Source organism: Fukomys damarensis, unplaced genomic scaffold (genome assembly GCF_012274545.1).
Source record: "Fukomys damarensis isolate Sample0158 unplaced genomic scaffold, DMR_v1.0_HiC HiC_scaffold_35, whole genome shotgun sequence".
In the NCBI taxonomy this organism is placed as follows: domain Eukaryota; kingdom Metazoa; phylum Chordata; class Mammalia; order Rodentia; family Bathyergidae; genus Fukomys; species Fukomys damarensis.
Genome location: NW_022900947.1, coordinates 8,334,233 through 8,362,222, shown reverse-complemented (window position 1 = coordinate 8,362,222; position 27,990 = coordinate 8,334,233). Strand labels below are relative to the sequence as shown.

Here is a 27,990-nt window from a genome sequence, read left to right as displayed (position 1 = left end):
ATCGCTTACCCCAAATGCACATTTTTTTGTTTTGTTTTGTTTGGGTATCGGGGATCAAATTCTGCACCTTGCGCTTTCCAGGAAGGTGATGGCACCACTGAGCTAAATCCCCAACCCCTAAATGCCCATTTGCAGTATGAATTTGCCATTCCTCACATCTAGAAGAGGAGTCTATCTTCCACCCGCTCCACTTGAGCATTCTGGGCTGTCTATATGACTAATTTTCACCCACAGAATGCAGCAGAAGTGAGGCTTTGTGACTTCCTGACCCAGAACTTAAATCCTTGGCACATCTCCTTTGCTCTGTTAGGCTGCAGCTGCCATGAGAAGGGTCTGGGGCTGAGCCAGCGCAGGATGTGATGCCATGATAGGGGACACCCCTTGGAAGAGAGGTGTCCTCACTGCCACCACCACGGGCCAGAGGTGACTGCTGGGTCTGTCCTGGGCACAGCATTCCACTAGTTCCTTATCTCACTAGTCACATCCAAATATTCACACACGTAAAATACTCTATCTATTACTTTACCTTATATTACTTTCTTTTAATTTCTTTTTATCATTCAAGGATATTATATTGATTTGGTTTTGAAAATATGTTGGAAGTGAATTATATTATCTTTTCAATAAAGTGAAGGAAAAGTGATAAAGTATTTGTTATAAAAGGGGGGAAACCTCACCATACTCCCTAAACTATTACACAGATTTAATGCAATCCCAATCAAAACACCATTAGCATACCTCACAGACATAGACAAAGTATTCCCAAAATTCATTTGAAATCAGAAAAGACTTAAAATGGCAAAAACAATTCTGGACAACAGGCAAGGCAGGAAGCACCACAATCCCTGACTTGAAATTATACTACAGAGCTACTGTGGTAAAAACAGCATGGTACTGTTTAAAAAAAAAAAAGACCTGAAACAAATCCTCAGCACGGGAACTAGCAGAAAGAATCAACAAGTGGGATTTCATCATATTAAAAACCTTTTGCCTGCAAAAGAAACCATTAACAGAACTAAGAGACAACCTACAATGTGGGAAAAAAACTTTACCAACTGCTCCTCAAAGGACTATTATCTAGAATATATAAAGAACTCAAAACAATCAGCCCCCCCAAATATAAAGACCCAATTAAAAAATGGGCATCTGAAATGAACAGACATTTCTCAGATGAAGAAGTAAAAGCAGCAAGTAAACATATGAAAAAATGTTCCACATTACTGGTCATTCAAGAGATGCAGATGAAAACAACACTGAGATTCCACCTCACCCTACAAAGAATGGCTGCTATCAAGAAATCAACCAATAACAAATGTTGGCGGGGTTGTGGAGAGAAGGGAACCTTCTCCATTGTTGCTGGGAGTGCACACTGGTGCAACCACTGTAGAAATCAATAGGGAAATACCTCAAACAACTAGGATTAGAGGTTCCATTTGATCCAGCCATAGCTCTGCTGGCTATCTTTCCAAAAGAATTAAAAGAATCATATCACACTGACACATGTGCCGCACAGTTTGTAAAGGCTAAAACTTGGAAACAGTCCATTTGCCTATCAGTTAGAAACTGGATAAAGAAGATGTGGTTTTTCTATAAAATGGAATACTACTCAGCCATAAAGAATGAGAAATTAGAGTCATTCATAGGAAATTGAATACAGTTTGAGGATATACTCCTAAGTGAAAAAATAAGTCACACGTGTAAATACTGAATAGTTTCTCTGGTGTGAAAAACTACAATAGTACTCAAGATCCTAATGGTATAATTGACAATGTGAAATAGGAAGAAAAGGGCTAAAGGTGTAGGGAAAGTGGGAAGGATAGGGCAAGGGGAATAAGGGAAAAGAAAAATGTGAGAAAATGAATTAAAGTGTTTGTAAACGGGGAGGGGAGGAGGGGTGAAGGGAGGGCAGGTACAAGGGGAAAAAATGAGAACCAAGACCTGTCATGTAAAGGTACAAGATCCCAGTAATGAATGTAACTATACCGTATCCCTAGAATGTACCAATAAACTCAATACAAAGAAAAAAAACAGACCTGAAGATCAATGAAACAGATTAGAAGATGCAGAAAGAACCCCAAACACACTCAGCCACCTTATCTTTGACAAAAGAGCCAAATATTTTCACTGGAAGAAAGATAACCTCTTTAATAAATGGCGCAGGAAAAACTGACTTTCTAGATGCCAAAGTCTGAAGCTACACCCATGTCTCTTACCATGCACTAAACTAAAATAAAAATGGATCAAAGATCTAAATATTAAAACAGAAACACTAAATCTGCTGGAAGAGAGAATAGGTAGAACTCTTGAGGACATAAGAATAGGAAAAAACTTTATGAACAAAACCTGGAACACCTGGAAAATACTACAAAGAATCAACAAATGGGACTTCATCTTATTAAAAAGCTTTGATACAGCAAAAGAAACAAACAAACAAACAAAAACAGTGTGAAAAGACAACCCATAGAGTGGGAAAGAATTTTAGCCAGTGGTTTCTCAGACGAAGGACTAATAACTAGAACATATACAGACTGAAAAAAATCAGCTCCCCCAAATTTAAAGACCCAATCGAAAGATGAATACTTGAGATGAATACACACTTCTCAGATGAAGAAGTAGAAATCACAGACAAACACATGAAAAAAATGTTCAACATCACGGATCATTAGAGAGATTCAAATTAAAACAGTGCTGAAGGGCCAGGGATTTAGCTCAATGGTGCCGTCGCCTGCCTAACAAGCTCAAGGTTCCAAGTTCAATCCCCAATCCTAAAATAAATAAATAAATAAACAAACAAACAAACAAACAATGCTGAAATTTCATCTCACTCCAGAAAGAATGGCTATTACCAAGAAATTAACCGACAACAAATGTTGGCAGGGCTGTGGTGCAAAAGGAACCCTTCTCGGGCTGGGGATTTAGCTCAGTGGTTCTGCCGCCTGCCTTTCAAGTGCAAGGACCCGAGTTCGATCCCCGGTACCAAAAAAAAAAGGAACCCTTCTCCACTGTTGGTGGGAATGTAGACTGGTGCAACTGCAGTGGAAATCAGTATGGAGATTCATTTAAAAACTGGGATTACAGGTTCCATTTGACCACGCTATTCTCCTTCTAGGTATCTTCCCAAAGGAAGTAAAAGCATCATACCACAGCAATATATGTACACCCATGTTTATAGCAGCAAAATTTCTAATAGCTAAAAACAACCCAAATGCCTATCAACTTATGAATGCATAGAAAAGATATGTTTTTTATACATAATGAAGCACTATTCAGCCATAAAGAAGGATAAACGTGAGACATTTCTTGGTAAATAGATGTACTTGAAACCACACTATTAAGTGAAATAAATCAAACACGCATGTGTAAATGTCATATTGTCTTTCTGGTGTGAGAAACTAAAAGTGTAAATAAGAACCAAAAAGAATAACAGGTATGGTGAAATAGGAAGAAATCACTCAAAATTATACCAAGTGTGAGATACTTTGTTAATAATTAAAATATTTTATGCAAAAAAGGTATAGTATTATTCAGAAATGAGCTGAGCTACAGATTAGCAAATGAAAATATATTTGCTTAAGATCATGATACACAGGGCCAGGGATTTACCTCAGTGGTTCTGGCACCTGCTTTGCAAGTGCAAGGACCAGAGTTTTGATCCCCAGTACCAAAAAAGAAAAAATAAAAATAATGCCCCCGCAAAAGATCATGATACACAGTTTATTTACCATTGTTATTCTCTAATAATTTTTGTTATGAACATTTATTTTTTAAAAAGATGAGATCCCAAGGGAGGGCAGAGGAAAGGGGAAAAAATGAGAGTCAAGACTTGCGATGTAGAGGTACATTATCCCAACAATGAATGTAACTGTACTGTATCCCTAAAATGTACCAATAAACTCAATAAAAAAAAAAAAGATGAGATCCCCATTGTTGATTCTTTGTGCTAGTTCCCATGCTATTCCTCTGCTGGGTATCTCACCAAAAGAATTAAAAGAATCATACCATAGCAATATCTGTTCACCCGTGCTTATAGCGGCACAGTTTGTAATAGTTAAAATTTAGGAACAGCCCAACTGCCCGTCGACTGGAGATTGGATAAAGAAGATGTGGTTTGTTTTATAAAATGGAGTACTACTCAGCCATAAAGAACAAGAAACTAGAGTCATGTATAGCTAAGTGGATGCACACCGAGGCCACAGCCTTAAGTGAAATAGGACACACATGTGTAAATACCAAATAGTTTCTCTGGTGTGAAAAACTAAAAGTGTAAATAAGGATCAAAATGTGTAACTGATGTTGTGTAATAGGAAGAAAGGGACTAAAGGAGTAGGGGAAGTAGGAGGGGTAGGGGAAAGGGGAAAAGGGAAAAGAAAAATACATAAAAAGAAAAAACATGGAAACAACAGTTTTCGTAAATGAGGAAGGGTGGAGGGGCTGCGGGGAGGGCTGGGAACAGGGAAAAATAAGAACCAAGATCTGTCATGTAAAGGTGCAAGATCCCAGTGATGAATGTAACTGTATTGTATACCTAAAATGTACCAAGAAACTTAATAAATTAATAAACTTTAAAATTATTTTGTCATAGAACGGCTTTTATATGTTCTTTATCAATACCTACTCGCATTACATTAAAAAGAAAAAAGGAGGGGCCTCGGAGAGCAAACCGCTGCCTTCAAACACCTTCAACGCATTCGCCCAGACCCGGAGCCTCTAGCTCGGGTTTGGTAAACCATATATTTTCTACATTAAAAGTTTTCATTTTTCACTGATTCCCTTCTTCTGTCATGGATCTTTTTGTCTAAGCCCAAGTTTCTGGACACGTTTTAATATAAGACATTTTTTGAACATCATGAAAACAATTTGCCTCTGTTTGGCTCCCCCCGCCCAGCTTGCTAACACAACTTGCCTCTCTGTCCTAGCAGAAGGACCAGACAACCTTAACTCCCTGAGTGGCAAACCTCACCCTTCCCCCACAGGGCCTAGAATGGTTCCAAGCACGTAATTAATATTTGGTTTACTTTTTTTGGCAAAGTTCATAAAGCAGAAGTAAAATTTGCCTGAAATTCATATCCACATATGCGAATTTCTGACTCACTGCTCCTGATCTCCAGAGAAAATATTTACCTCGACGCCTCCTTCATTGCCTTGACTCTAAAGAGCTAAGAGCCCTAAGAATCCTTCTGTGATGCAGATGTCTGCGCATTATGGGCGGTTTTGCACAAAACCAAATTAATGACCTAGAAATATTCAGGGAGGTTGTATTAATTTTTTAATGACGGAGGTTTATAGTGCCCTTTATGGGTGAGGAGGACTAACACTCATTGCACCGCGTACTTTACATAATTGCTCAGGGCTCACAACAGCTGTCTGGAGCGTTACTCTTTCCCCCATTCTGCACATGAGGAATCAGTGGCTTGAAAGATCAGGGCCAAGCTGGCCAGCTCACAGAGCCCCGGGCACTGCGGGCCAAGTCCACTGTGCTTTCTTCTGCACCGTAGCTGCTCACCGCTGCAGAAGGTCTCCCTGACCCGCCGCCGTTGATTTCTTTTTTTTTTTTCTCTTTCTTGAATTTATTGGTACATTCTAGGTATACAGTACAGTTACATTCATTACTGGGATCTTGTACCTTTACATGACAGGTCTTGATTCTCATTTTTTCCCCTTGTCCCTGCCCTCCCTTCACCCCCTCCTCCCCTCCCTACCTACCAACACTTTAATTCCATTTTTACATTTTCTCACATTTTTTCCCCTTTCCCTTATTCCCCTTCCCACTGTCCCTACACCTTTAGCCCTTTTCTTCCTATTTCACATTGCTAATTAGCCCGTTAGGATCTTGAGTACTATTTTAGTTTTTCACACCAGAGGAACTATTCGGTAATTACACATGTGTGACTTATTTATTTCATTTAGGAGTATATCCTCAAAATGTATTTCTTGAATCTGCTCTTTTCCCATTTTGAAATGGGGAGGATAATAGCACAAACAGCGCAGAGTTACGCACACCGCGTGAGCCGCTACAAATGCACTGCCGAGAATGGCAGCCGGCTTAGAGCTAAAGCAGAAACACAAACTGCTCATCATGGCTTGGCCGGTGCTGCTTTCTGCAGGAGGAGGCTCTCTGTGCCCCGGACAGCGAAGAGACCCTGCTCAGGAGCCTACCATCGCCATCTATTTCGTCTTACCCAGGAAAAGGGCCTTCAACGCCTGGCGATCCCCGAAGCCCATTTCCATGACTCACTCACCATTCCCTCTCACTCACCACTTGGGCTGGGAGCTAGGGAAACTCACCAGCACCAGGAGCTAGAGAAACCCACAGAGAAAGAAAAGGTCCGGCGTTGCCATGCTCCAGAAGCACGAAGTTTGAATCAGAATCCGCGTCCTGAATTGCAGGGGAATCACGGCGTGGCAGGGATTTTAGTGAAGGTATTTTTTTAACACCACCCCACATTTTCCTGGGGAGGAAACCGAGGCACTAAAAGAGAGGGTGTTATTTTCTCAGGCTGCGCATCGCCACCTCTGTGAAGCAGAGATCACGCTTTCTCCTGTAGGTGTCTCCCTGTACCCAGTGCACACCTCTACTCCAGCCAAGGAGAACCGAGTCCCGGATAAAGCACATCGTCGCCCCACGCCTCTATGCCTCGCAGCCCCCACCTTCACCTCCGAATCCCTCTCTGAGCGTTGTCCTGGCTATCTGCAGGTGGTTTATTCAGCTCAGCTCCAGCCCCACGACCTCTCTTCCAGACTGCGGTGACAGGTTCAACTGTTACCCCTGCTTCCACGCTTGCCTTCCTGCCTTCTTGATTTTATTTCATATAAATCAAGTCACGACACCTTACTTACAAGTCTCCAATGGCCTCCAGACACACTTACAATCACACCCTAACAAGATCTGGTAGAATCTAGCCCTGCCTTCTCTGCTTGAGTTTCTACCACTCTCCCCTAGACTGTATCTCATCCATAAGGGCTTTTCTTCTGCTCCCCAAACATACAAGGTCTTGCTGGGAGACTTGGGGCTTTGCACCTACTTCTCTTCCTTCCCACAGCTCTTTCCCTTAGACCTTCCCAGAGCTAACTCTTCCTTCAGGTCTCCAGCCAAACGTCACTGTTTCATGGTTATTCTAAGTCACGTGGTTATCTAAGTCATACAGTCATCCTAACTCCCCATTACCCTAGATATTTCTCTTTAAGACGTTTTCAACCCAAAAGTGGGAAGGGTGGGGGAAAGGGAATAAGGAAAAAGAAAAAAATATGAGAAAATGGAAATAAAGTGTTTGTAAACGAGGAGGGGAGGAGGGGGTGAAGGGAGGGCAGGGACAAGGGGAAAAAATTAGAACCAAGACCTGTCATGTAAAGGTCCAAGACCCCCATAATGAATGTAACTGTACTGTATACCTAAAATGTACCAATAAATTCAATTTTTAAAAAAGACATTTCCAACACTGTAAATTACTGTGTTTGTGTACCTACTGTCTCTTTCTCTCACCAGATGCCCTATTCTGTAAGGCAAGGATATGGTCTTGTTTCCAGGCAATCTTCAAACCACAGCACGATGCCTGGCACAAAGTTGGTGCTCAGTAAGTGTTTATGATATAGATGAGTGAATTGTATCCACACTCCGCCCTAGAACCTCAACTGCCTGATGTTTTCGAAAGACTGCAAAGGGGCAGTTCACATGTGTGACATGTATACCATGGTAATCTTTCGGTATCTACTATCTCTCATCTGGAATTCCCTTTGGTAGTCTCCAAATTTTGGGGTCATCTTACAGGTTTTAAAGCTGTTTTTCCTTGAAATAACTCATCACACTCCCCACTCATTCCTAGCTAAGAATTTGGATTTAATCTACTTACCACATTGGTGTATACATTTTTTACACGGGCAGATGAAATCTTCCTTTTGGTAAAAACAAGATCCAGCATCAATCAATACATTCCGTGATCTCTCATATAAAGAGAGCAGAGCCCTCGCGTTAGGCACCCACGCCTCTGTGAAGTGGAAAGAGCATAGCCCTCATCCCAGAGACAGCCCCGGATGGGAGTGAGACCTCTGGTCAGGGAGTCCGGGAGCTCAGGGTCTTACTCCCTCCAAGTGAGGACTTTATCAGTTCTCCCACACTCATTCTCTTTATCATCTACAGTACGTTCACGTTCTCTGGAATCCTTTCCAAGAGTAAAGTTCTTTCAAACAAAGACAAATATTTACGTGATCCCTCTGTGCCAAGCACTGGCGAGGAGCTGAAAATAGACACTCGGGGCAAAAAACAGTGAGGACATCTCTGTAGCATAATATATTTAATGCTCAAAATGCTTGGTCTTATTTATGGAATATTTTAATAATGAGAGAATGATTTTTACACCACCACCCCCCGAATGGAGCTGGTCGTCTTTGCCTTCCATCTTATACCCTGCTTTCTATCAGGAAGGAAGAAACCATCCTTGTCCCCTGTCCTGTGGCTGCCAAGTGTGTGGCCCACCCAATGTTTTGGCCTCTGTGCTCTTCTCTCACCACAAAACACCCTTGAACAGATGGAGCCAGGTGAGCGATGGGGGCCTGTGCCTTGGAGCCATGTGTGGAGTGACAGTGCATTTGTAAGGGGGCACATGGGTTAGGAGAGTCCATACTCTGCCACTCAATGGACATGAGACTTGGAGGAGATCTCTGAGCCTGCCAGCTTTCTGACCTGTAAATTAAGGGGAGGTAGGCACGGAAATGCTCCTCTGAGACCTACCTCTACACAGTGTGGAACGGACCAACGGCCTTAGCTTTGGCTAAAGTTCATCACCACACGAGCACCACCAGCAACTCCCAGCTAACATCTGAGAGTGGCAGTGTCACTTCTGGGAGAGACAGGCACATGTCTAGAGGATACAGGACTCCTTTGACCATCACTTTTGACCCAAGAGCCCTCCAGCAGCTCTGCACAGCTGTCCAAGACTCCCCACTCAAACTTCTTTCCTCTATTGTCCACAAACAAAAGACTTACATCGTGGCAATTTTTTCCCCAGCCTCCACTTCTCTATGAGTAGTTTCTCTAATCCATCTCCTACTTGTTTCATCCAAACTTAACACACTGAGACAATACCTTACTTTCCTTCTGCAAATGTTGCTGGGAAGATAGAGTCAGCAGAAAATATTTTATAAAGTACATAAGATTTTATATGAAGGAGAAAGGGTCACTCACTGGTTTAGTCACCACTACTGATCACGCCTCATAAAGAACCCTGGGCAAAAGCTCTGAAGACACAAAGGAATGATGCTTTTCTTTGAGTAGGTCACAGGCCTGAGGGGGCTTGCAGGACCCTAAGGGCCTTGCACTTCTATGGTAATATCTTTAACAAATATTTGACAGGGAAATGGGAGTTAAGAGAAAAGATGGAGAAAGGGCACCGAAAGAAGCAGCCATTACACCAAAGAACTGTGAGAGTTAGATCTCAGCTGTTCAAGGGTATGTGAGGGTTTTTAAATCATGCTCAAATGTAGTTTGATGCTCCACTCCTGCCAGAGCCTTGCCGCACCAGGGTGGCCCATGAGAGGGGATGGTTGTAACACATTTGCAGGCAAACTCTTCAAATGCTGCTACCATTTTGTGGCCCTGAATATTCAGCTAGACAACAGTCCTCCGGGAGAACATGCTCTGTGTTGTCATTTCCCAAAGGCGACACAATTGTACAACCCGAGCAGATGGAAAGATGATTGCAGTGGACGGGAAAGCTGTTAACAGTTTCCATTTGTAGCGAAAACCATTATTTTTAAACAGATCACTGCCAGAATTTGATGAATTTGGTACTCTGTGCACCCTCTGCTTTGCAGAAAGCCCTGTAGCTCTGTGAGATTTTGCAAAACAGTGATGGGACACTATTTTTGAACATTTGTTTATGTCAAAGGCATGGGCTCATAGAGTTTCACATTTAGCATGCTGTTAATCTCTAAACTGCCATTAATGTATAGTTCCCAGCCCTGAAAATTGGACTTCAAACTGAATCTTTTATTTAAAATATTCCTGCACCCCATCGTTCTATGTCAGGGCCCAGCTTGTTTATGGGAGAGCTTGATTACATAATTACATATTAGAAATCATTTGTAAGGAAAATTGATTGGTGTGTTTACAGCAAGGGTTTCACCAGAAATAACCCTGTCTCTAGCTCTAAGAGTGAAGTACCAACTTGAAAATGGAAAAAGAACTTCAAGAACCTGTCACCACCTTGTTTATTTCTCATCACAGGAAGGAGTAATTGTCCATAGAACAATCAGGCATAAAACTGTCTGCTTTGGACTACAGTATGATCCATAAATCAGGTTCTACGCAGTATGATGAGGTACTAGACAGGGAGCTCAATAGGAATGTGTGAAGGTCAAGTTCTATTTCCAACCTACCTGGGAACTTATAAGCAAATCATTCAACCTCTCCCAACCTCCACTACTCCATCAACAAATGGAAATACAATTTAAGGCTGCTGAGGGTAAGAAGTAGATCTCAAAGCACACATGCATATCACTCCAGCCTTTTGTCTAAGGGACAAAAGCATTATGACAGCACCTACTCAGCTTCCCCAGCCCCAGAGCTTCCAGGACAGGTCTCACCATTTCTCTGTGTCCTGCTTTCCTGTCTGCACGTTCCCTTGCCCACTGTATGGCTGCTGCTGCTTCTTCTCCTGCTCCTTCTTGCTATTCCTCTTCTTCCCTGTCCCCTGCCCCTTCTCCTCCTCCTCCTTCTTTCTCCTTCTCCCTCTTCCTCTTCTTCCCCATCCCCATCCCTTTCCCCTTCCCTTTGTCATCACCATTGTCGTCTTCCTCCTCCTCCTCCTCCTCCTCCTCCTTATTTTTTATTTTGGGCAGCAGGAAATTGGTTTTGTAATAGATAAATTCAAATTTTTCTATTTTTCTATCTGCAGGTTTTGCTTCTATTTCTTCAGAAATAAGGTATGTCCTTCTTTTTCATCAGTTGAGAGTGAGGAAAGCACACTAATTAAACCTCAAAAAAAGTACCAGTCCATGGAAGTGAAATAATGAAAAGACTAACATAGCAATTATGACAAGACCCTCACTTTCAGCCGTACTGGACGCTTCTGAGGAATAAAGAGCATAAGTGGAAGATTGCCACTATGTCTCGCACATGTTCTACTTTATTTCCAATTTCCTGGCATTTCTTCTGAAAATGTTGTTGTCATTATAAGGGCAAAATATAACAACTATGATGGACCGAAGATAGTGGTTTTTTTAAGGGAGTCAATATGAAGATTCCAAAAAAAAAAAAACAACTAAAACTATTACTTCCATTTGACCCAGTTATTCCCCCTCTATGTATCTTCCAAAAAGAATTAAAGATGTCATACTGCAGTGATACAAGCACACCCATATTTATAGAAGCACAATTACTAATGCACTAAATCTTGGAAGCAGCTTGTATGTCCATTATCAGATGAATGGATAAAGAAAATGTGGTATTTATATACAACAGAGCACCACTCTGCCAGAAAGAAAGGTAGACTTGAGTCACTTGTAGGTAAACTGATGCACCATGAGACCATAAATGAAATAAATCAGACACACAAATTTGAATATCACATGGCTTCTCATATAGAAACACAAACTATAAATAAAAATCAAAATAAAAGATAATAGGAGTTTTCTCAACAGGGGGATCAAGAAAATGAGGGAGGGAGGAGATAGAAGGAGGATGAAAAAAGGAATTAAGATGTGCTACGTACATTTACCAGCTCCATACCAGGGAGGTAAGCATTATGTACTGCAAACATACAATACATTTTTCTAAAAAGCAAAGGTAGTCTTAGAACACAGAAACCTTGTAGAACAGGTAACAAATGAGACCTTTCCTTATAAACTTGTCTTTTCTACCAGGATATAAACTCTTGTGGGCCTTTGCCTCCTCCATATACACTCATGCTTGTGAGCTTCCTTGGGGCAATGATGAGGCTCTATTCACCTCCTCAACGCTAGTGTCCATAGTGTGCCCCAATAATAATAATAATAATAATGGTCAGATAATTCAACTAAATCCTTTACCACTCCGGAGTAGATGTACTCATCCTGCAAGGAGTCTCCCCTCAAAACCCACCTCCTTTTTCTATCAATGTGTGCTGCATGTTTCCCTCCACAGTGATTCCAAAGGGTCTTACCCACACCCTTCAGTGCCTGTCACAATACAGTTTCTGTGTCTGTCCACCATCCTTACCCTGCATGCTTATTCTCAGCAAAGTCTGGCATGAAATAAATCGAACAGTCAGAGGTTGAGTTGTTTGAAGCTAGCACAGTCATGTACAATATTGGTAATTAATAAATGCTTGTTGAATTGAACTGAACTGAACTGAATTAGTGCTGGAATTTCCAATACTACAGTTGGATAAATTGCTACCTCCTTAGCTCTAGATTTAACCTTAATGATGTCCAAAGATGGATGAGCACAGCATAAACTGTTTCCCCTTCATCACCTGCCAAAACTCAAAATGCTGACACTTTTAATGCCCTGTTGATTCTTTTCCTTCTTACAAAGAGTAAGGTCGAACACGGTTTACTTGCAGTGATTGCATTGATCTCCATTCTTAAGATGCATTTGGATCTTCCTCTTGCAGTCAGTTGTCACTGACTTTGACAGGGAGAGACAGATACTGTCTGTGAGACACTTTGCGGAAGTCAAGACTCAGTATTCCACTGTGACCGGCCCAGGGAGCTGGAACTCATACCCAGACAGGGCTTACTTACCGTTATTATCTTCTTGGATGGGCTCTTTAGTGTCACTTTCAAAATGAGTCTTATGCAGGCAGAGATCTGTGCAATGTGAAAGGAGACATTAAATTATTTAAACTCCTAAATCAAATAAAATCTTCATCCTTTTTAATTTTATCATTTTTATTGCAGTCACATATGTAGTATATTAAAGAACACTGAGTACAAGAGCTACCAGAGTGAGCAGATGTGGATAGAGGACAACTCTTTACTTTGGAACAAGGATGCACAGTTTGAAAAACACATTCATAATTTGTGATTCAGTGAACCTTGAGAGTACTCTTGCAAGAACAACACATTCATCCTCTTTCTAAGGAAAGAGAAACCAAGGCGCAGGGAGAATAAGAAATAAATTGAATGCAACACAGCTGATAAGAGGTGCAATTGTCAAAGCCCTTGCTCCACCACACTTTACAACTAGGCAATTTGGATTTGTGACGTGAAAATATTCCCAGACACTTTCCCATGCAATATCTTAACTTATATAACAAAGACCCATTTACAGGGAAGATATTTGTACACTAACAAGTAATTCTCTTTAATGTGAAATTGGACAAGAAGTTGTGTGCTGAAAACTGTGAATGTTGACAAAAAATATCAAGGATCTAAACAAATGGAGAAAAATATTATGTTGATGGTTTGGAAGACTTTACATATTAAAGATGTCAATTCTCACCAAAATGACAGGTGGGTTTAACACAATGCCTAATAAAATCTTGGCAAGATATTTTTTAGATACAGACAAGATTATTCTAAAATGCATAGAAAAAACCAATGCTATAATGGCTAAATTGTTTTGAAAAAGGAAAACAAAGTAAAAGCACTTTGTCTACCCAATTTCAAGATATATTTTGTAACTTCAGTAATTAAGGCTGTGGCAAAACAATGGACATGCAGATCAGTGGAACCAAATAAAGAATCTAGAAATAGCCCACATTAATAAGACCAACTGACTTATGACAGTGGGGTTACTTCAGATGGTCACTCATAAGTGCTGTAAGGAGGACGCAAAGGGGGAGAAAGCAGAGGAGAAGGAAGAGGAGGAAGAAAATAGGAACAAGAACAAAAAAAGCTTTTCATTAAACTAATACTTATGCATTATTCAAAAATTAGCTCAAAATAGATTATCACCTTAAGCTAAGTCAAATATTATATAAAAGAATATCTTTTAGATCTAGAGCTAAGCAAAGAGTTCTTAAAATCAACAGAAAAAAACACAATACTAAATAAAATATTAATAAGTTTTACTTCAAATAAAATCTCTGTGTGTAAGATTTTTTAAGAAATAGAAAGACAAATTCGAGAGATGCAGATGAAAACAACACTGAGATTCCACCTCACCCCCCAAAGAATGGCTGCTATCAAGAAATCACACAATAACAAATGTTGGCGGGGTTGTGGGGAGAAAGGAACCCTCCTCCATTGTTGGTGGGAGTGCAGACTAGTGCAAACACTATGGAAATCAATATGGAGATACCTCAAAGAGCTTGGACTGGAGGTGCCATTTGACCCAGCCATCCCTCTGTTGGGTATCTTTCCAAGAGAACTAAAAGAATCATATCACAGAGAAGTATGCGCACCCATGTTTATAGCGGCACAGTTTGTAATAGCTAAATCTTGGAAACAACCTATTTGCCCATCCGTTGGAAACTGGATAAAGAAGTTGTGGTTTTTCTATAAAATGGAATATTACTCAGCCATAAAGAGCGAGAGAATAGATTCATTCATAGGAAAATGGATACATATTGAAGATATACTCCTAAGTGAAATAAATAAGTCCCACATGTGTAAATACCAAATAGTTTCCCTGGTGTGAATATTCTGCAACAATGCATAAGATTCTAATAAGATTACTGACATTTAGAAATGGGAGGAAAGGAGCTAAAGGTGTAGGGAAGGTGTGATACGTAGGGGAAGAACAAAAAGGGAAAAGAAAAAAATGTGAGAGAATGAAAAGATGAAAATAAAGTGTTTGTAGATGGGGAGGGGAGGAGGGGGTGAAGGGAGGGCAGAGGTAAGGGGAAAAAATGAGAATCAAGACTTGCCATGTAAAGGTACATGATCCCAACAATGAATGTAACTGTACTGTATCCCTAAATGTACCAATAAACTCAATAAAAAAAAAAAAGAAAGAAATAGAAAGACAAGAGATAAAATGAGCGAAAATAGTTTCAAATCACATATCCAATCAAGTATTACATATATAGGCTATGTTTTTAAAAACACTCAAAACTCAATAGTTTAAAAAAAAACCTCAATTTTAAAGTGGGCTAAAGACATAAAGAGACATTTCTCCAAAGAGAATACAGAGGTAGCAAATAAGCATGTGAAAATATATTTAACATTATTAGCTATTAGGGAAACAAAAACTACAATGAAATATCGTTATACATCTATTAGGACAGCTAAAACAATAATAGTGCCACAAGGTACTAGCAAGAATATAGAGGCCGGGGATTTAGCTCAGCGGTTCGGTGGCCTGCCTTGCAAGCGCAAGGACCCGAGTTCAATCCCCGGTACAAAAAAAAAGAATATAGAAAAAGTGAATTGTTCATACACTGCTGGTGGAGATATAAAATGACAGTCACTCTGGGAAACTTTTACAGGTTTTTAAAAGTACTAAATACACAACCATGATACAAGACAGATATAGCACTCCTGATCATTTATTACAGAGAAATGAAGGCTTATGGTCACACAATAGTCTAAACACAAATACTTACAACAGTTTTATTCATGATAGCCAACAACTGGGAATAACTCAGAGAGCCTGCAGTGGTTAAACTGCTGTAGCTTCACACTACATCATAATACTTAGCAATAAAAGGAAAGGCCTGATTAGTGCACACAATGACCTGAGTCGGTCTCAGAACACTATGCTAAGTGAAAAAGTCATGTGGGTGTTTTCTCCACAGCAACCAGTTCTCCAACTCTCTGGATATCAACTGGGTTTCTAAGGACTTGGTTCAATTCTAATACTACCTAGCAACTCTGGGTAGTGTTAAGGGCTTAGTCTCATGAGATTGCCCTCACTTCACATGCCAAAAGTAATTCATGGGCTATAGAGTTGGTGGTTCACATGACCCCCTCTGCTGGTTTAGTAAGTCACTAGGATGTCTTACACATCTCAGGATAGCATGTTACTTACTAGTAGTTATTACCACGAAGGATACATCTCAGGAATCGCCACATGGAATAGATGCTCTATCAGTCAATGCTTTCCAGAGAAACAGAACTGATAAGATCTATCATCTATCTATATATCTATCTGGATGAAATCATGTGAAAACATACGTATAAGCTGAAGCAGAATTTTGTCAATAATTAGAAAAAAAAAGAAGTGCAGAATTTTGTACCAATCTGCTTCCATCTTGTCTCAAATTTAATGTACATATTTTATATGAATTAGTACAAAATTATGTATACTGGATGTACCAACTATATGGATGGTTAGACAGATAATAGAATGAATGATAGAAAAATTTTTAAAAGATAGATATTTACAAGATGGGATTTATTACAGGAACTGGCTTATGTGATTACGGAGGGTGAGATATCTCACAAGAGGATGTCGGCAATCTGGAGATCCTAGGATGCTGCAGCATCATTTTTACGCAAGGGAGAACTCAGATTTAACGTGGAGACATGTACGTCCTCTTCAGGCCTAGAGTATTACCGTGTAGTGTGAACCTACAGCAGTCTCACCCTCGCAGCTCTCTGAGTTATTCCCAGTTGTCGGCTGTCAGGACTAAAGCTGCTGCAAGTATCAGGGCAGTCACTGTTTCTGAGTGCACTGACACCAAGGTTTGCATCGCACATCTCAGGGCCTTGGTCCTTCCTGGCCAGGTAGAGCAGACTTGTCTGGGTTGTTAGTGTCTTCTCTGAAACTCCACTATCACGGTACTTAAATTCCTAGGTTTGATTCTTTGCTTTTTTTTGTCTGTACTCTAGCTGCACAACATGGAGAGTGTTCTACTGTGTTGTTAAAAAGGCTCTCTAGCTTTTTTACTTTGATTTAATTTGTGATTGATAATTTTCAGCCTTTTATTGTATTTCTTTAACTTATCAATAACTGCCAGCAAAAGCAATCTGCTTCCATTGCTCTTGAGATTACTGCTTTTCTTGAACATCTGTAAGACTTTAGATATTGCCCCTGCCAGTCCATCCACCAATATCCTATCTCAGCTCTCCACCACTGAGAACGTGAACCACTGCAGCTACAATATACAGAGGGATATTAGCTCTTCACCTACCGCTTATGACAGAGTCTGATTGCCAACGAGCTGGCAGGCGATTCAACTCCAAAATCCCATTTTTAAATCTGTTTAACAGACCACTCCTAGCACTGTTTTCAGTTTGGGTTCCTTGGGAAATACTCTGAGATAATGATTTATGTGTAGGGAGTTTGTGAAGCAAAGCTTTTGCAACAACACAGATAAGAATGGAGGGGAGGAAGCAGAATTGGTCAGGGGGAGAAACTGATGAACGTGCAATACAGGTCTCAGATGATTCCACGGACAGCTGTGGAGCTGAGATTGACCTTTCAAGTTGTCCCAAACCTGGATGTTGGCTGAGTCTTTGTACACCCACATTATCTGATAACCCTGAGAAGAGAGTGTAACATGGGGTGAAGGCCCTCAACTATACTCTGGGTGACAAAGAAGTACTTAGCGGTCCTTCTAAAGCTACTACATTAGCATTTGGGGATGCTCTGAGTTTAGTGTAGCATTGTTTGCATTAGCCAAGGGGAAAAGACTAAGACTGAGACAGCCTAAAAACGGAACGTCACGTTCAAGTGAAGGAATACCAGCCAGCTAGCCCTTTAAAGCAGTGAGTTGGACCACTGATTGTGCTGATAGCTCCAAGATGCGATATTAGCTGAAAAGGAGAGAGAGAAAGTACAGAACTATGTATTAATCTGTCTCAGACGATTTGTTTCAAGTCATATGTACATGTTTTTTAATGAATTTATACAAAGATTTTCCATGAATACAAAATAAACTTTTAGTGCTGACCACTTTTCTGAGGGAGGGAGGTGGGAAACATTTCTCCAATGGGAAGGTTTGTATTTTAACATTTAGAATTTTGTGCCATTTGTATTGTTTAAGGATTTTAATCTGTTCATTTGTTTATTTTTAAATAGCAGCAAAGTTTTTTTTTAATGGAGAATCTAAAAACCTGACCTCATTTTAAATGGTAAAATAGAATCTCGATGCACTGCAATGTAATTCTCATGGCTGAGCAAGGGGAGTGAAGCTGATCAAATTGGCCCTGAAATTCAAACTCATCACAAGGGATGAAGTCACCAGTTGTCACTGGCTTTGATGGGTGAATGCGCTCTGCAAGTCCTCGGCCTGATCACTGGGAACATATCAGCCATATCCCCATGACATTCAAGTGTCTTCTGAAAACAAAAGCAGCCAGGCAAAAACCCAGTTACTCTGCTTATGCAACACACTCAGGCTCTGTCACAATATGAACTGGTGGCTGATTTGTAATTGCCACGCAGCATCAAGAATGGGAACGTACGGTCTTGCAGTTGAGAGAAAAGACAGCGACAATCACTAAGTATTCCAGGTGGGGTGATACTTGGTGGAGAATGGCATCTTCTTTCAAGCACCTGATTATAACAAAAATCAAATTTGAAGGGGTTACTATTTCCTAGGACCAAATAAATTTACCTGTGCCGTGATTACTGCTTAAATCCCAAAACAGGATCAACATAATGTAGCAGGAATGCTATTAAATTTGGGGTAAGAGCTAGTTTCAAGCCTCAAGTTCATTAGACAACATTTGGTTAAGTCAGTTAAATTTTAGGCTTTGTAATTTTTTCCGCCAACAGAAAAAAATAGAAGATTTTAAAATCCACCAGTTAAATCACACATTAATTAGAAAGAAAAAGGTCAATATTCATGTTAACCTACAAGGAAACATTGCAACCTCTCTCTCTCTCTCTCTTTTCCACCCTCTCTCTCTCTCTCTCTCTCTCTCTCTCTCTCTCTCTCACATACACACACGCGCGTGCACATTGATGTTTTGAGACAGGGTTTCACTATACAGTTCAGTCTGACAAACTATGTAGCCTAGACTGGCCTCAAACTTTTGGCAGCCCTCTTGCTTCAGACTCCTAAATGAGATTATAGGCATGTGCCAACATGCCCAGCTAGACTGTACTTAAACCTCAGAATACTTGTGCCTGGACTCTCAAAAGGAAGCTCCTTCTAACTTCATATTATCTTAAAGAAAATGAGATGTCAATATTTGATCAAAACAGCATTACCATTCCCCTTTATGAAAGGACATTTTATAAACTTATTATTTCTTACCCCTAAAAGAGCAATGATCAATTCATATGACATACTCATATAGCAGCTAGTGATAATGTCTACCTCCATTTTTGAAGGCTTAACTATACCTTTTCACAAATCATCCTCCCCGTATATCTTGGTAGGAGAGGTAGATCTTGAACTTGAACCAAAGTCTGTCCAACTAAAAACGTTATTTCTTTGGACTGAGTCATTTGGAAAAGCAGTATGTATGTGAATTGATCAGATTTCCCAGTACCTCTAAGGCATCTATACACATAACTAAAAGAAGCCATGTAGCTAACAACACTTTAATATGTTTATTCTCCTTTAATTCTAACTTGAATCAAGAAAACCCCAAAATGACTACCCTAAGGAACGCAAAATGCATAATGAGTGCTATTTTACCATTCTGACACTTTGAGACTTCACTTAAATTACTATGTTACAAGGTAATGTTCTATACTTTTTACACAATATTCCTACCAGTAGACAGAAGAGTGGCTAATGATTATAATAAATTTTATTTTCTACATTTCTTTCATGTAAAATTAAATGTCACAGCATAATCTCTGCTGTCACAATCATACTGCATTTCTGCATCTCTAATTTGACTTTTCCCAAAGTTTTTGCTTTGGTTGGTTGGTTGTTCTGTGTTTTTTATTTGGTTTTTGTTTTTTTGGTTTTTTGCTTTTGCTTGTTTGGGTCTTTTTTGTTTGTTTGGTTGGTTCGTTGGTTGGTTGCTTTGGTGCTGAGGATAGGATCCAAGTCCTCATGCATGCTAGGCAAGCCAGATTTGTTTTGTTTCGCTTGCCTTGCTTTGTTCTGTTTTATTTTTGGTGCTGGAGATAGAACCCAGGGCCTCACTCATTCTAGGCACACCCTTTACCCAAGCTACACCTCCAGCCCTTTTCCCACGTTTTATTAAGTGATATTGATGATCATCAGTTTCAATTTTGAAGAAAAAATAAATTCATGTTGGATCTTCTAAATTGTAACTTATGTGATGCCACACTTTTCTTCACACCATCCTGTCTGTTTCCAATACTTCCAATGCCTTCTTTCCAACTGATCCAGTGTACACTTTGCTGTCAAACATCTAGCCCACTAAATTGAATCTCACTGTAAAATCTCAAAACGACTCCTTTTAGATTCCCCTTTAGTAAAAATAACTTTTCTCCTTTTTGTATTGGGTAGGGGAAATGTTTTTAACATGACTGTTCATATGGGCAGGGAAAGAAAGATCAAGAGCAAGTTTTGTTTCATATATACCAAAGGCTGCTGTGGAATGTGAGGTCTCTTCACAGCCTCAGGGCCAGTGGTGTACCCATGGTATGGATGTCACACAGCCCTGGCATATCCACTCTTGCTTTTCTCTCCACAAAATAGATGATAAAAGCTGTTCCACACAATCAATCTCTATTTATCAAGGCCAGGAAAGAGAACAAGGAGAGGCTTCCCTGAGAGCAACACTCACACACTGTAGCTCACAAAGAGAGGTGCATATTTATCTCTCACCTGCTCTTCCATCAGGAAGAGAACTTTTGCTGCCTATGACTTTTTGCCTTCTGCATGCAAGAAAGATATAGGTGCCTGAGGTGCCAAAAGGCTAGACGGCCCCCCCAAATATAAAGATTCAAAAATGGGCATCTGAAATGAACAGACATTCTCAGAAAAAGAAGTAAAGGCATCAAGTAAATATATGAAAAAATGTTCCACATCACTGGTCGGTCATTTAAGAGATGCAGATGAAAACAACAATGAGATTTCACCTCACCCCACAAAGAATGGCTGCTATCAAGAAATCAACCAAGAACAAATGTTGGCAGGATCGTGGGGAGAAAGGAACCCTTCTCCATTGTTGGTGGGAGTACAGACTGGAGCAACCACTATGGAAATCAATGTGGAGACACCTTAAAGAGCTGGGACTAGAGGTTCCATTTGACCCAGCCATCCCTCTGCTGGGTATCCTTCCAAAAGAGTTAAAGGAATCATATCATAGTGATATTGCACACCTATGTTTATAGCAGCACAGTTTGTAATAGCTAAAACTTGGAAACAGCCCATTTACCCATTAGTTTGAAACTGTAAAAAGAAGATGTGTTTTTTCTATAAAATGGAATACTACTCAACCATAAAGAATGAGAAATTAGAGTCATTCATAGGAAAATGGATGCATACTGAAGATATACACTTAAGTGAAATAAGTAAGTCACACATGTATAAATACCAAATAGTTTCTCTGGTGTAAAAAACTATAATGGTACATAAGATCCTAATGGTATAATTGACAATGTGAAATAGGAACAAAAGGACTAAGGGTGTAGGGGAAGTGGGAAAGGAAATAAGGGAAAAGAAAAAAAACATGAGAAAATGGAAATAAAGAATTTGTAAATAGGGAAGGGAGGGGGTGGTGAAGGGAGGGCAGGGGTAAGGGGAAAAATGAGAACCAAGACCTGTCATGTACAGGTACAAGATCCCAATGATGAATGTAACTGTACTGTACAACTAAAATGTACCAATAAACTCAATGAGGAAAAGAGGATAGGCAGATTACTGCATCCAATGGCAACAGAACACAACATTCACATGTGATTGACTGGATCTCTGCCTGCGATTTACATAGACTGAACACGGTCACCAAGGCCCCAACTCCCCATGCCATGCATCCTCTCCATACACAGCTAACCCACCCTTCAGCACTCAGCTCAAGCCCCCTCTCTACTCAGAAGCATTTCTCCCAGACACCCCCACCCCCAGTTGGGACTAGTGTTCTTTTGCATTCTTTGGGTTCCCCTTGCATCCTACTCATACTATAATTATAGCTGTTGTCATATGGTAATCTTGTCCTATTTCCCTAATAGAGTATGAGCTTAGTTCTTTATCCCAGTTAAGAAATTCCATAAATCGGGACAGGGATTTAGCTCAGTGGTGCCACACGTGCCTCACAAATGCAAGGTCCTGAGTTCTATCCCCAGTACCAGAAAAAATAAATGAAGAAAGAAATTCTATAAATTACAAAATGGAGTCACACTCTGCTGTAAAGAAGGTTATTTCAGGGCCAGGGATTTAGCTCAGTAGTGCCATCACCTGCCTTGCAAGCACAAAGACTGGAGTTCAAATCCCAGTACCAAAAAAAAGGTTATTTCAACCATTATTTAAAAATAGATGCACCTTGAGACCATAATGTTAAAAGAAATAAATTAGGCATTCAGGCTTAAATATCACCTGGTTTCTCTTATGTAAGAATCCCAAAATATAAACAAATAGGGAGAAAAAGATAATAGGGGGATAGTCTTTTGCAAAAGGGATGAGGCCCAAGTAATGGAGGGAAAAGAGAGGGAGGGGAAGAGAAGGGGATGAAAAAAATTAAGATGTATTATGTACATGTACCAACTCCCCTCAATGGATGTGACCATTATGTACTACAAATATGTACCAATAAAATATTGTAAGAAATCAGATAAATTTAACATAATCATTAGGTGCCCTGCATCATACTAAGTACTTTATGTAATTTAGCTCATCAACTTCTCCCACACACTATTACCCCCCAATTTACAAACAGGAATAATCGGGTTGTGACAAGTGAAGTAATTTGCACAAGGTCACACAACTAGCCAGGAATTGGGTCCAAACAGACTGATGCCCAGGCCCCCCATTTAACCAATGTACTGTGACTCAGCCCTTGAAGATATGGAATTCTGAAGGATGAAGATCAGTCTTTATGATGAGCAATGGAGCAGGGGAGATCTATGCTTAATGACCACCTGCTGGAAAGGCTCAAAGGCACAAAATAAGATGGTGTTTCAGAGATGGAAGAGAGAACAGTGGCTTGTGGGTCAGAGAACTAGATGTGAAAAAACCTCCTGAGACTTACTGTGCCAAGATAAAGCATTTAGAACTTAGACATTATTCTTCATTCAGTTGGGGTTATTGAAGGATTTCAAATAGAAATAAAATTATATTATAATGTAGAAAAAATTTTTGCTGGTAATATGTTCAATGATTTAAGAGTTGAGTCAAAAATGGAGCTATGGATAAAATTGAATGACCATTACGTGGCATTGTATCAGGTTTTGGAGTGGGAGAATACAAGAGTGAAGACTAACTTTTACTAACTTCAAGACATCTACAGAGTGGCAGTGGAAAGAGACATACAATGGCAATAAACAAATCATGACCATTATATATTATATAGAGAGTAATTAAAATATGAACAAGATGCTGATAGCACATAAAGAAAGAAAGGGTTGATATGTGCCACTTTTCTCTACATTTTCTTCCTTAGTTTTACAATATCCTACAAGAAGGTAAAAGTTGGAGAAAAGAACTAGACACATGACAGAAAGCCAAAGGATAGATCAAATAAATGGCATACAGTATGAGAAACATATAGCACTATATCTGAATCTCTGTCCACAGCAGACAGTAATTTGTTGATGGCTCATTCTGTGGATTCCAGATGCAAGATCAGACAACTTCTCAACATAGTGTCTTAGGTAGTTACTACCAGATGGTTTGACTGGCATCCAAACTAAACCTCTTCGCTTCCCAAAAAGTTAGAATTTGAATGGGCAGTCATATTGAAGAATGGAAGAATAGGAAGAAAAAGAAAGACCAGCTTCCTCTCTTCAGTTTATCCTGGCATTATTACTGGTTTCCGCAAATTTTGAAGTGGTTGAGAAAAACATTTTTACCAAGAATTGGAAAAATGAATAGCCTTTATCTCAGGCAAGATAGCCAAGGAGAAGGCCAATTCACGGTCACCTAAAGTGACCTCGACACTGTGGATTGAGCTCAAGACCTTACAGTTGCAAACATATATGAACATCTAAATTATGTATGAAAAAAACACAGAAAAGTGATCTTATCATTAAGGAGTGTTAAAGTCATTCTGAAAGTCCTCTTTGCCTTCTACTATTTCTATGAGTATAATATTAAAGCTACATTGGTAATGGATTTTCTCTGGCTGCTGCAGCCTCTAGGAAACTTGAGGAATATTTTCTCATTGTGAATGGCCACAGAAGGGAAATAAATTCCATTTTCAACACCACCAAGTTCTGGTGGTACAATCCACCCCCACTGCCAGACATCATCAAGGTGTCACCCTGGTTGTTGAAGGAGTTAGGGGTAAATGGCTGGAGCACACCATAGCGAGGACATGCCTGGGTCACATCCTGGTCTTGCAGCAAGACGGGATGTCCCTGAAAGTGTTACTAAACTAGTTTTCCCCTGGTACCTCTCCTCTATTAAGTGGGGATTTTCCTGCCTACAGTATAGGATTTCTGGGCGGATTGTACCACCAGAACTTGGTGGGTAGCTGCAATAGATCAGCAAGAAAATTTCCTACATCTGGCTACTTTATGAGGGAAAGAGCAGGGACAATTCAAGACTCAGTCCTTGGCAACAAGTCTTTGTCCGTCTCTAAGGATGTCAAAAGCCAAGGTGGCCTTTATCAACAACTCCATTCACTTTCATCCCAGAGTACTCACCTTCTCATTTGTTGTACTTGCGGCCAGACCAGTCTAACATTAGCTATTCCTTGGATTCTAGATTTTTTATTTCCTTTCTCCCCGGTCCTTCTTTCCTTCTTCCCAATAAAGAGGACATACACACACACACACACACACACACACACACACACACACACACTCGTACACTAGACCAATATTTCTCAACCATCCTCAAAAATTAGTTGCCATAATCACTGGACTCCCCATATTTGTACACCTTATCTTTATATGATTGTTACTGAAAAGGTCAAGGAAAGATCCGGAATCTATGCTAGCTCTTTCCTAGATTAAAATGTGTTCCCTACCTGGACTACTATTAAGTCACCTGGAACTTTAAATTACCATGCCTGTGGTATATCCAGCAAAGTTCTGATGTAAATATCTAGGGATGAAACCTCAGCATTGGTATTTTTAAAGGAGCAGATGAGGTGAAAATCCTTCACTGAAGTTTGAGGTCTACTCTCAACCTCGCTTTTCTGTTCTTAGCCAGTCTGGATAATTACCCATGATGATATTCACAAAAATCCAGAGAAACGAATTTAAAGCCATCACATTGCCAGGTACCAACATGGAAAATTAGGAAAATGAGCCAAATTGAAAGTAGCCATCAAGCCTTTATTTAATTGCTGCAATATTGTAAGCAAAAGACAAAAGAGGTCCTGGCTCCTCGGGGGTCCACTTTTCCCCACCTAGTGGCCCTGGGTAAGGATCAAGTGGATGCAGTACAGACGGGGCAGATGGCATCACTACTGGGGAGCCCTCAATAAAAGTTTCCTGCCTCCTATAGACCTGCCAGCTAGGAAGGAAGACAGGGAAGGGCTAGGAATAGAAAGGTACTGGGTCAAAGTGGAAAGAAGTCCTCTGTCAAGGTTCCCACTAAGAAGGCTTCCAGATGGAGTTGCCTGTCTAGGAATGCAGATACACTGATGAGCACAGCTGGCCTGAAGGCTGAGAGTCAGCTGCTGCATCTCCCTCCAGACAACTGCAATGTTGCACCAGGTCTGTTGTGGGAAGGGCAAGTCCCCTCCAGGAGGCCTGCAAAGCAAAGCCTTCTAATTGGCTATGGTCATGTTTGGAAGATTATATAAGATTGTGAATTGGAGTTGAACTCTTCAAAAATGTCTATCTTTCTTATAACTGTGTTGGAAATCATGAATAAATTCTTTATGTGAGTATATTCTGAAAGGTAAGTCAACTCCTGACCACTATGATTAGTCTAAAATAGTCTTCAGTGATCAATGTTAACACTTTGCCGATCTTCTATAATGACCCTTCACCATAAACTTCCTTAGACACCCAGCACTCTTGGCTCCTCCACTCACTCCAAGTACTCATTAGGGTTTCTCTTCCTTTTTTCAGTAACAAAAGAAGAAAAATGATTTAATCTAGCTTGGATCATAAAGGAAATTCTGTCTGAAGGAATCAAGCAGTCAAACCAAAGGCTAATTTGAGTTTAAGCATGGTCAAATAGATGCAGGGGTTCAAACAGACCATGACAGCTGTAACATTTCTTTTCTTCTCCTGGCCATGATGGGTGCTTTATGCTCAGGAGGCTCTTACTACAAGGCATCAAAGTCAGCCAACAGCAGTTTCTGGATCAGTGTTGCTTATTTCTATCAACTTCAGAGACAAGAGATGCTTTTCATCAAACTAATCACCATAACAAACTCCAACAAAGACTATGATTGGCTCTTCTAAGATCATATGTTATCTCTCAACCAAGCACTGTTAATTCCAACCCAACCACACATATGTGTAAATACCGAATAGTTTCTCTGGTGTGAATAAACTATAATAGTACACAAGATCCTAATGATAATTGACAATAAGCACTGTTAATTCCAACCCAACCACACATATGTGTAAATACCGAATAGTTTCTCTGGTGTGAATAAACTATAATAGTACACAAGATCCTAATGATATAATTGACAATGTGAAATAGGAAGAAAGGGGATAAAGGTGTAGGGAAAGTGGGAAGGGTAGGGGAAAGCCAGTAAGGGGATAAACATGAGAAAAATGAAAAAAAAAGAAAGAAATGAAGTGTTTGTAAAGGGGAGGAGGGGTAAAGGGAGGGCAGGGACAAAGGGAAAAAATGAGAACCGAGATCTGTCATGTAAAAGTACAAGATTCCAATAATGAATGGAACTGTACTATATACCTAAAATGTACCAATAAACTCAATGAGGAAAACAAATAAAAATTTAAAAAAAATTCCAACCCTACCAGAAATACATGGAGAGAGGGAACAGAGTTCCCAGAATGAAGGAACGCCAAGCATACAAAAGGAACAACCAGATTACGTACTATTAAAACTTAATGTGGAGAAATAATTTTTAATATTTTTTTATTTTTAAAATGATATTTGCAGATACTGTGTTCTTAAAGATGATAAATCACTTCAAAAATATTTCTTATCAAAGAATATTATAGCAAAATCAAATTATCATTGCAAAAAATGTATGAGAAGCTAGAAGAGCTTCTAGTCTGGGACCTACTGTAGAAAACATCCAAGCACTGGGTCTCCATTTCACAGAGATAATCTTATTGAAGCCCCAGAGCCACCATCAAACAAGATGAGAAAATTGTGAAGCCCAAGAAGATAAGGGTCTTGCTTGAGAACCAGAACTATCAAACGGCAGAAGAGTTTTTATACCCTAAGCCTATTCTTTTATTAAAGCATAACACTGTTTCTTTGTATAGCAAATATCTCCACCCCAGAATCATCTACATAATCTTATTTTATCTTCCCAACAGCCAATGAGGAAAATAAGACAGATGCTACTATACAAGGTTAATTTGACAATACTTCCTCCAGGTCAGTCCCTAAGCAATACCTCTAAAGGCCAAACACCAGTAGAAGAATTCAGAGCATCCAAGGAAACTGCTGGTAATTTCTCTGAAAAGAACACCAGCCATTTAGGGGAGAGGAAAGAGACATAATTTTCAGCTCCTCTTGTTTTCCAGTGTTGTCTCTTGGGCAAAAACAACACATTCCTTAACAGCTTCCATTACTCCTCACTCACCTGCCAGGACACAGGAAGGTGACCCCACCCAAGGACTATTTTCATCCTTAAGTGCACTAACCCCTCACAACTGAGGATGCCTGGGTTGCCTGTGAAATAAGTGAATTTGCTCAACTTTATATAATGGCACTTTGTGCTTACATTTTGCTTCCAGGCTTCAAAGAGGAAATATTGGGAAATGAAAAGAATTTAGTCCTTGAAATCAAACACATGGTGGTTTGAATCATGTCAAATACACTTTCTGGCACATAGTAGGTGTATGTTATTAAGTTCTTTCCTTTCTTATTTGGCAGTTAAATTCAAATGTAGTACAGTAGAAGTCAATTTGAATTAGAAACTAGAAAATGTGTATTCCAGTCCTCCCTCTGGCACTAGTTTACTCTGTGACCTTGTTAAGATGAT

The 27,990-nt window shown here is 39.9% G+C and overlaps 1 long non-coding RNA gene across 1 annotated transcript in view; it reads right to left on the bottom strand.

Moving 5' to 3' along the window:
- The window catches only part of LOC104874666, an 80,984-nt gene that overhangs the window by 21,393 nt on the left and 31,601 nt on the right, over positions 1–27,990 (bottom strand). Inside the window, exon 3 of the long non-coding RNA XR_783828.1 lies at positions 12,718–12,783. This is a non-coding gene — a long non-coding RNA (uncharacterized LOC104874666). The remainder of the gene's footprint in view (positions 1–12,717; positions 12,784–27,990) is intronic.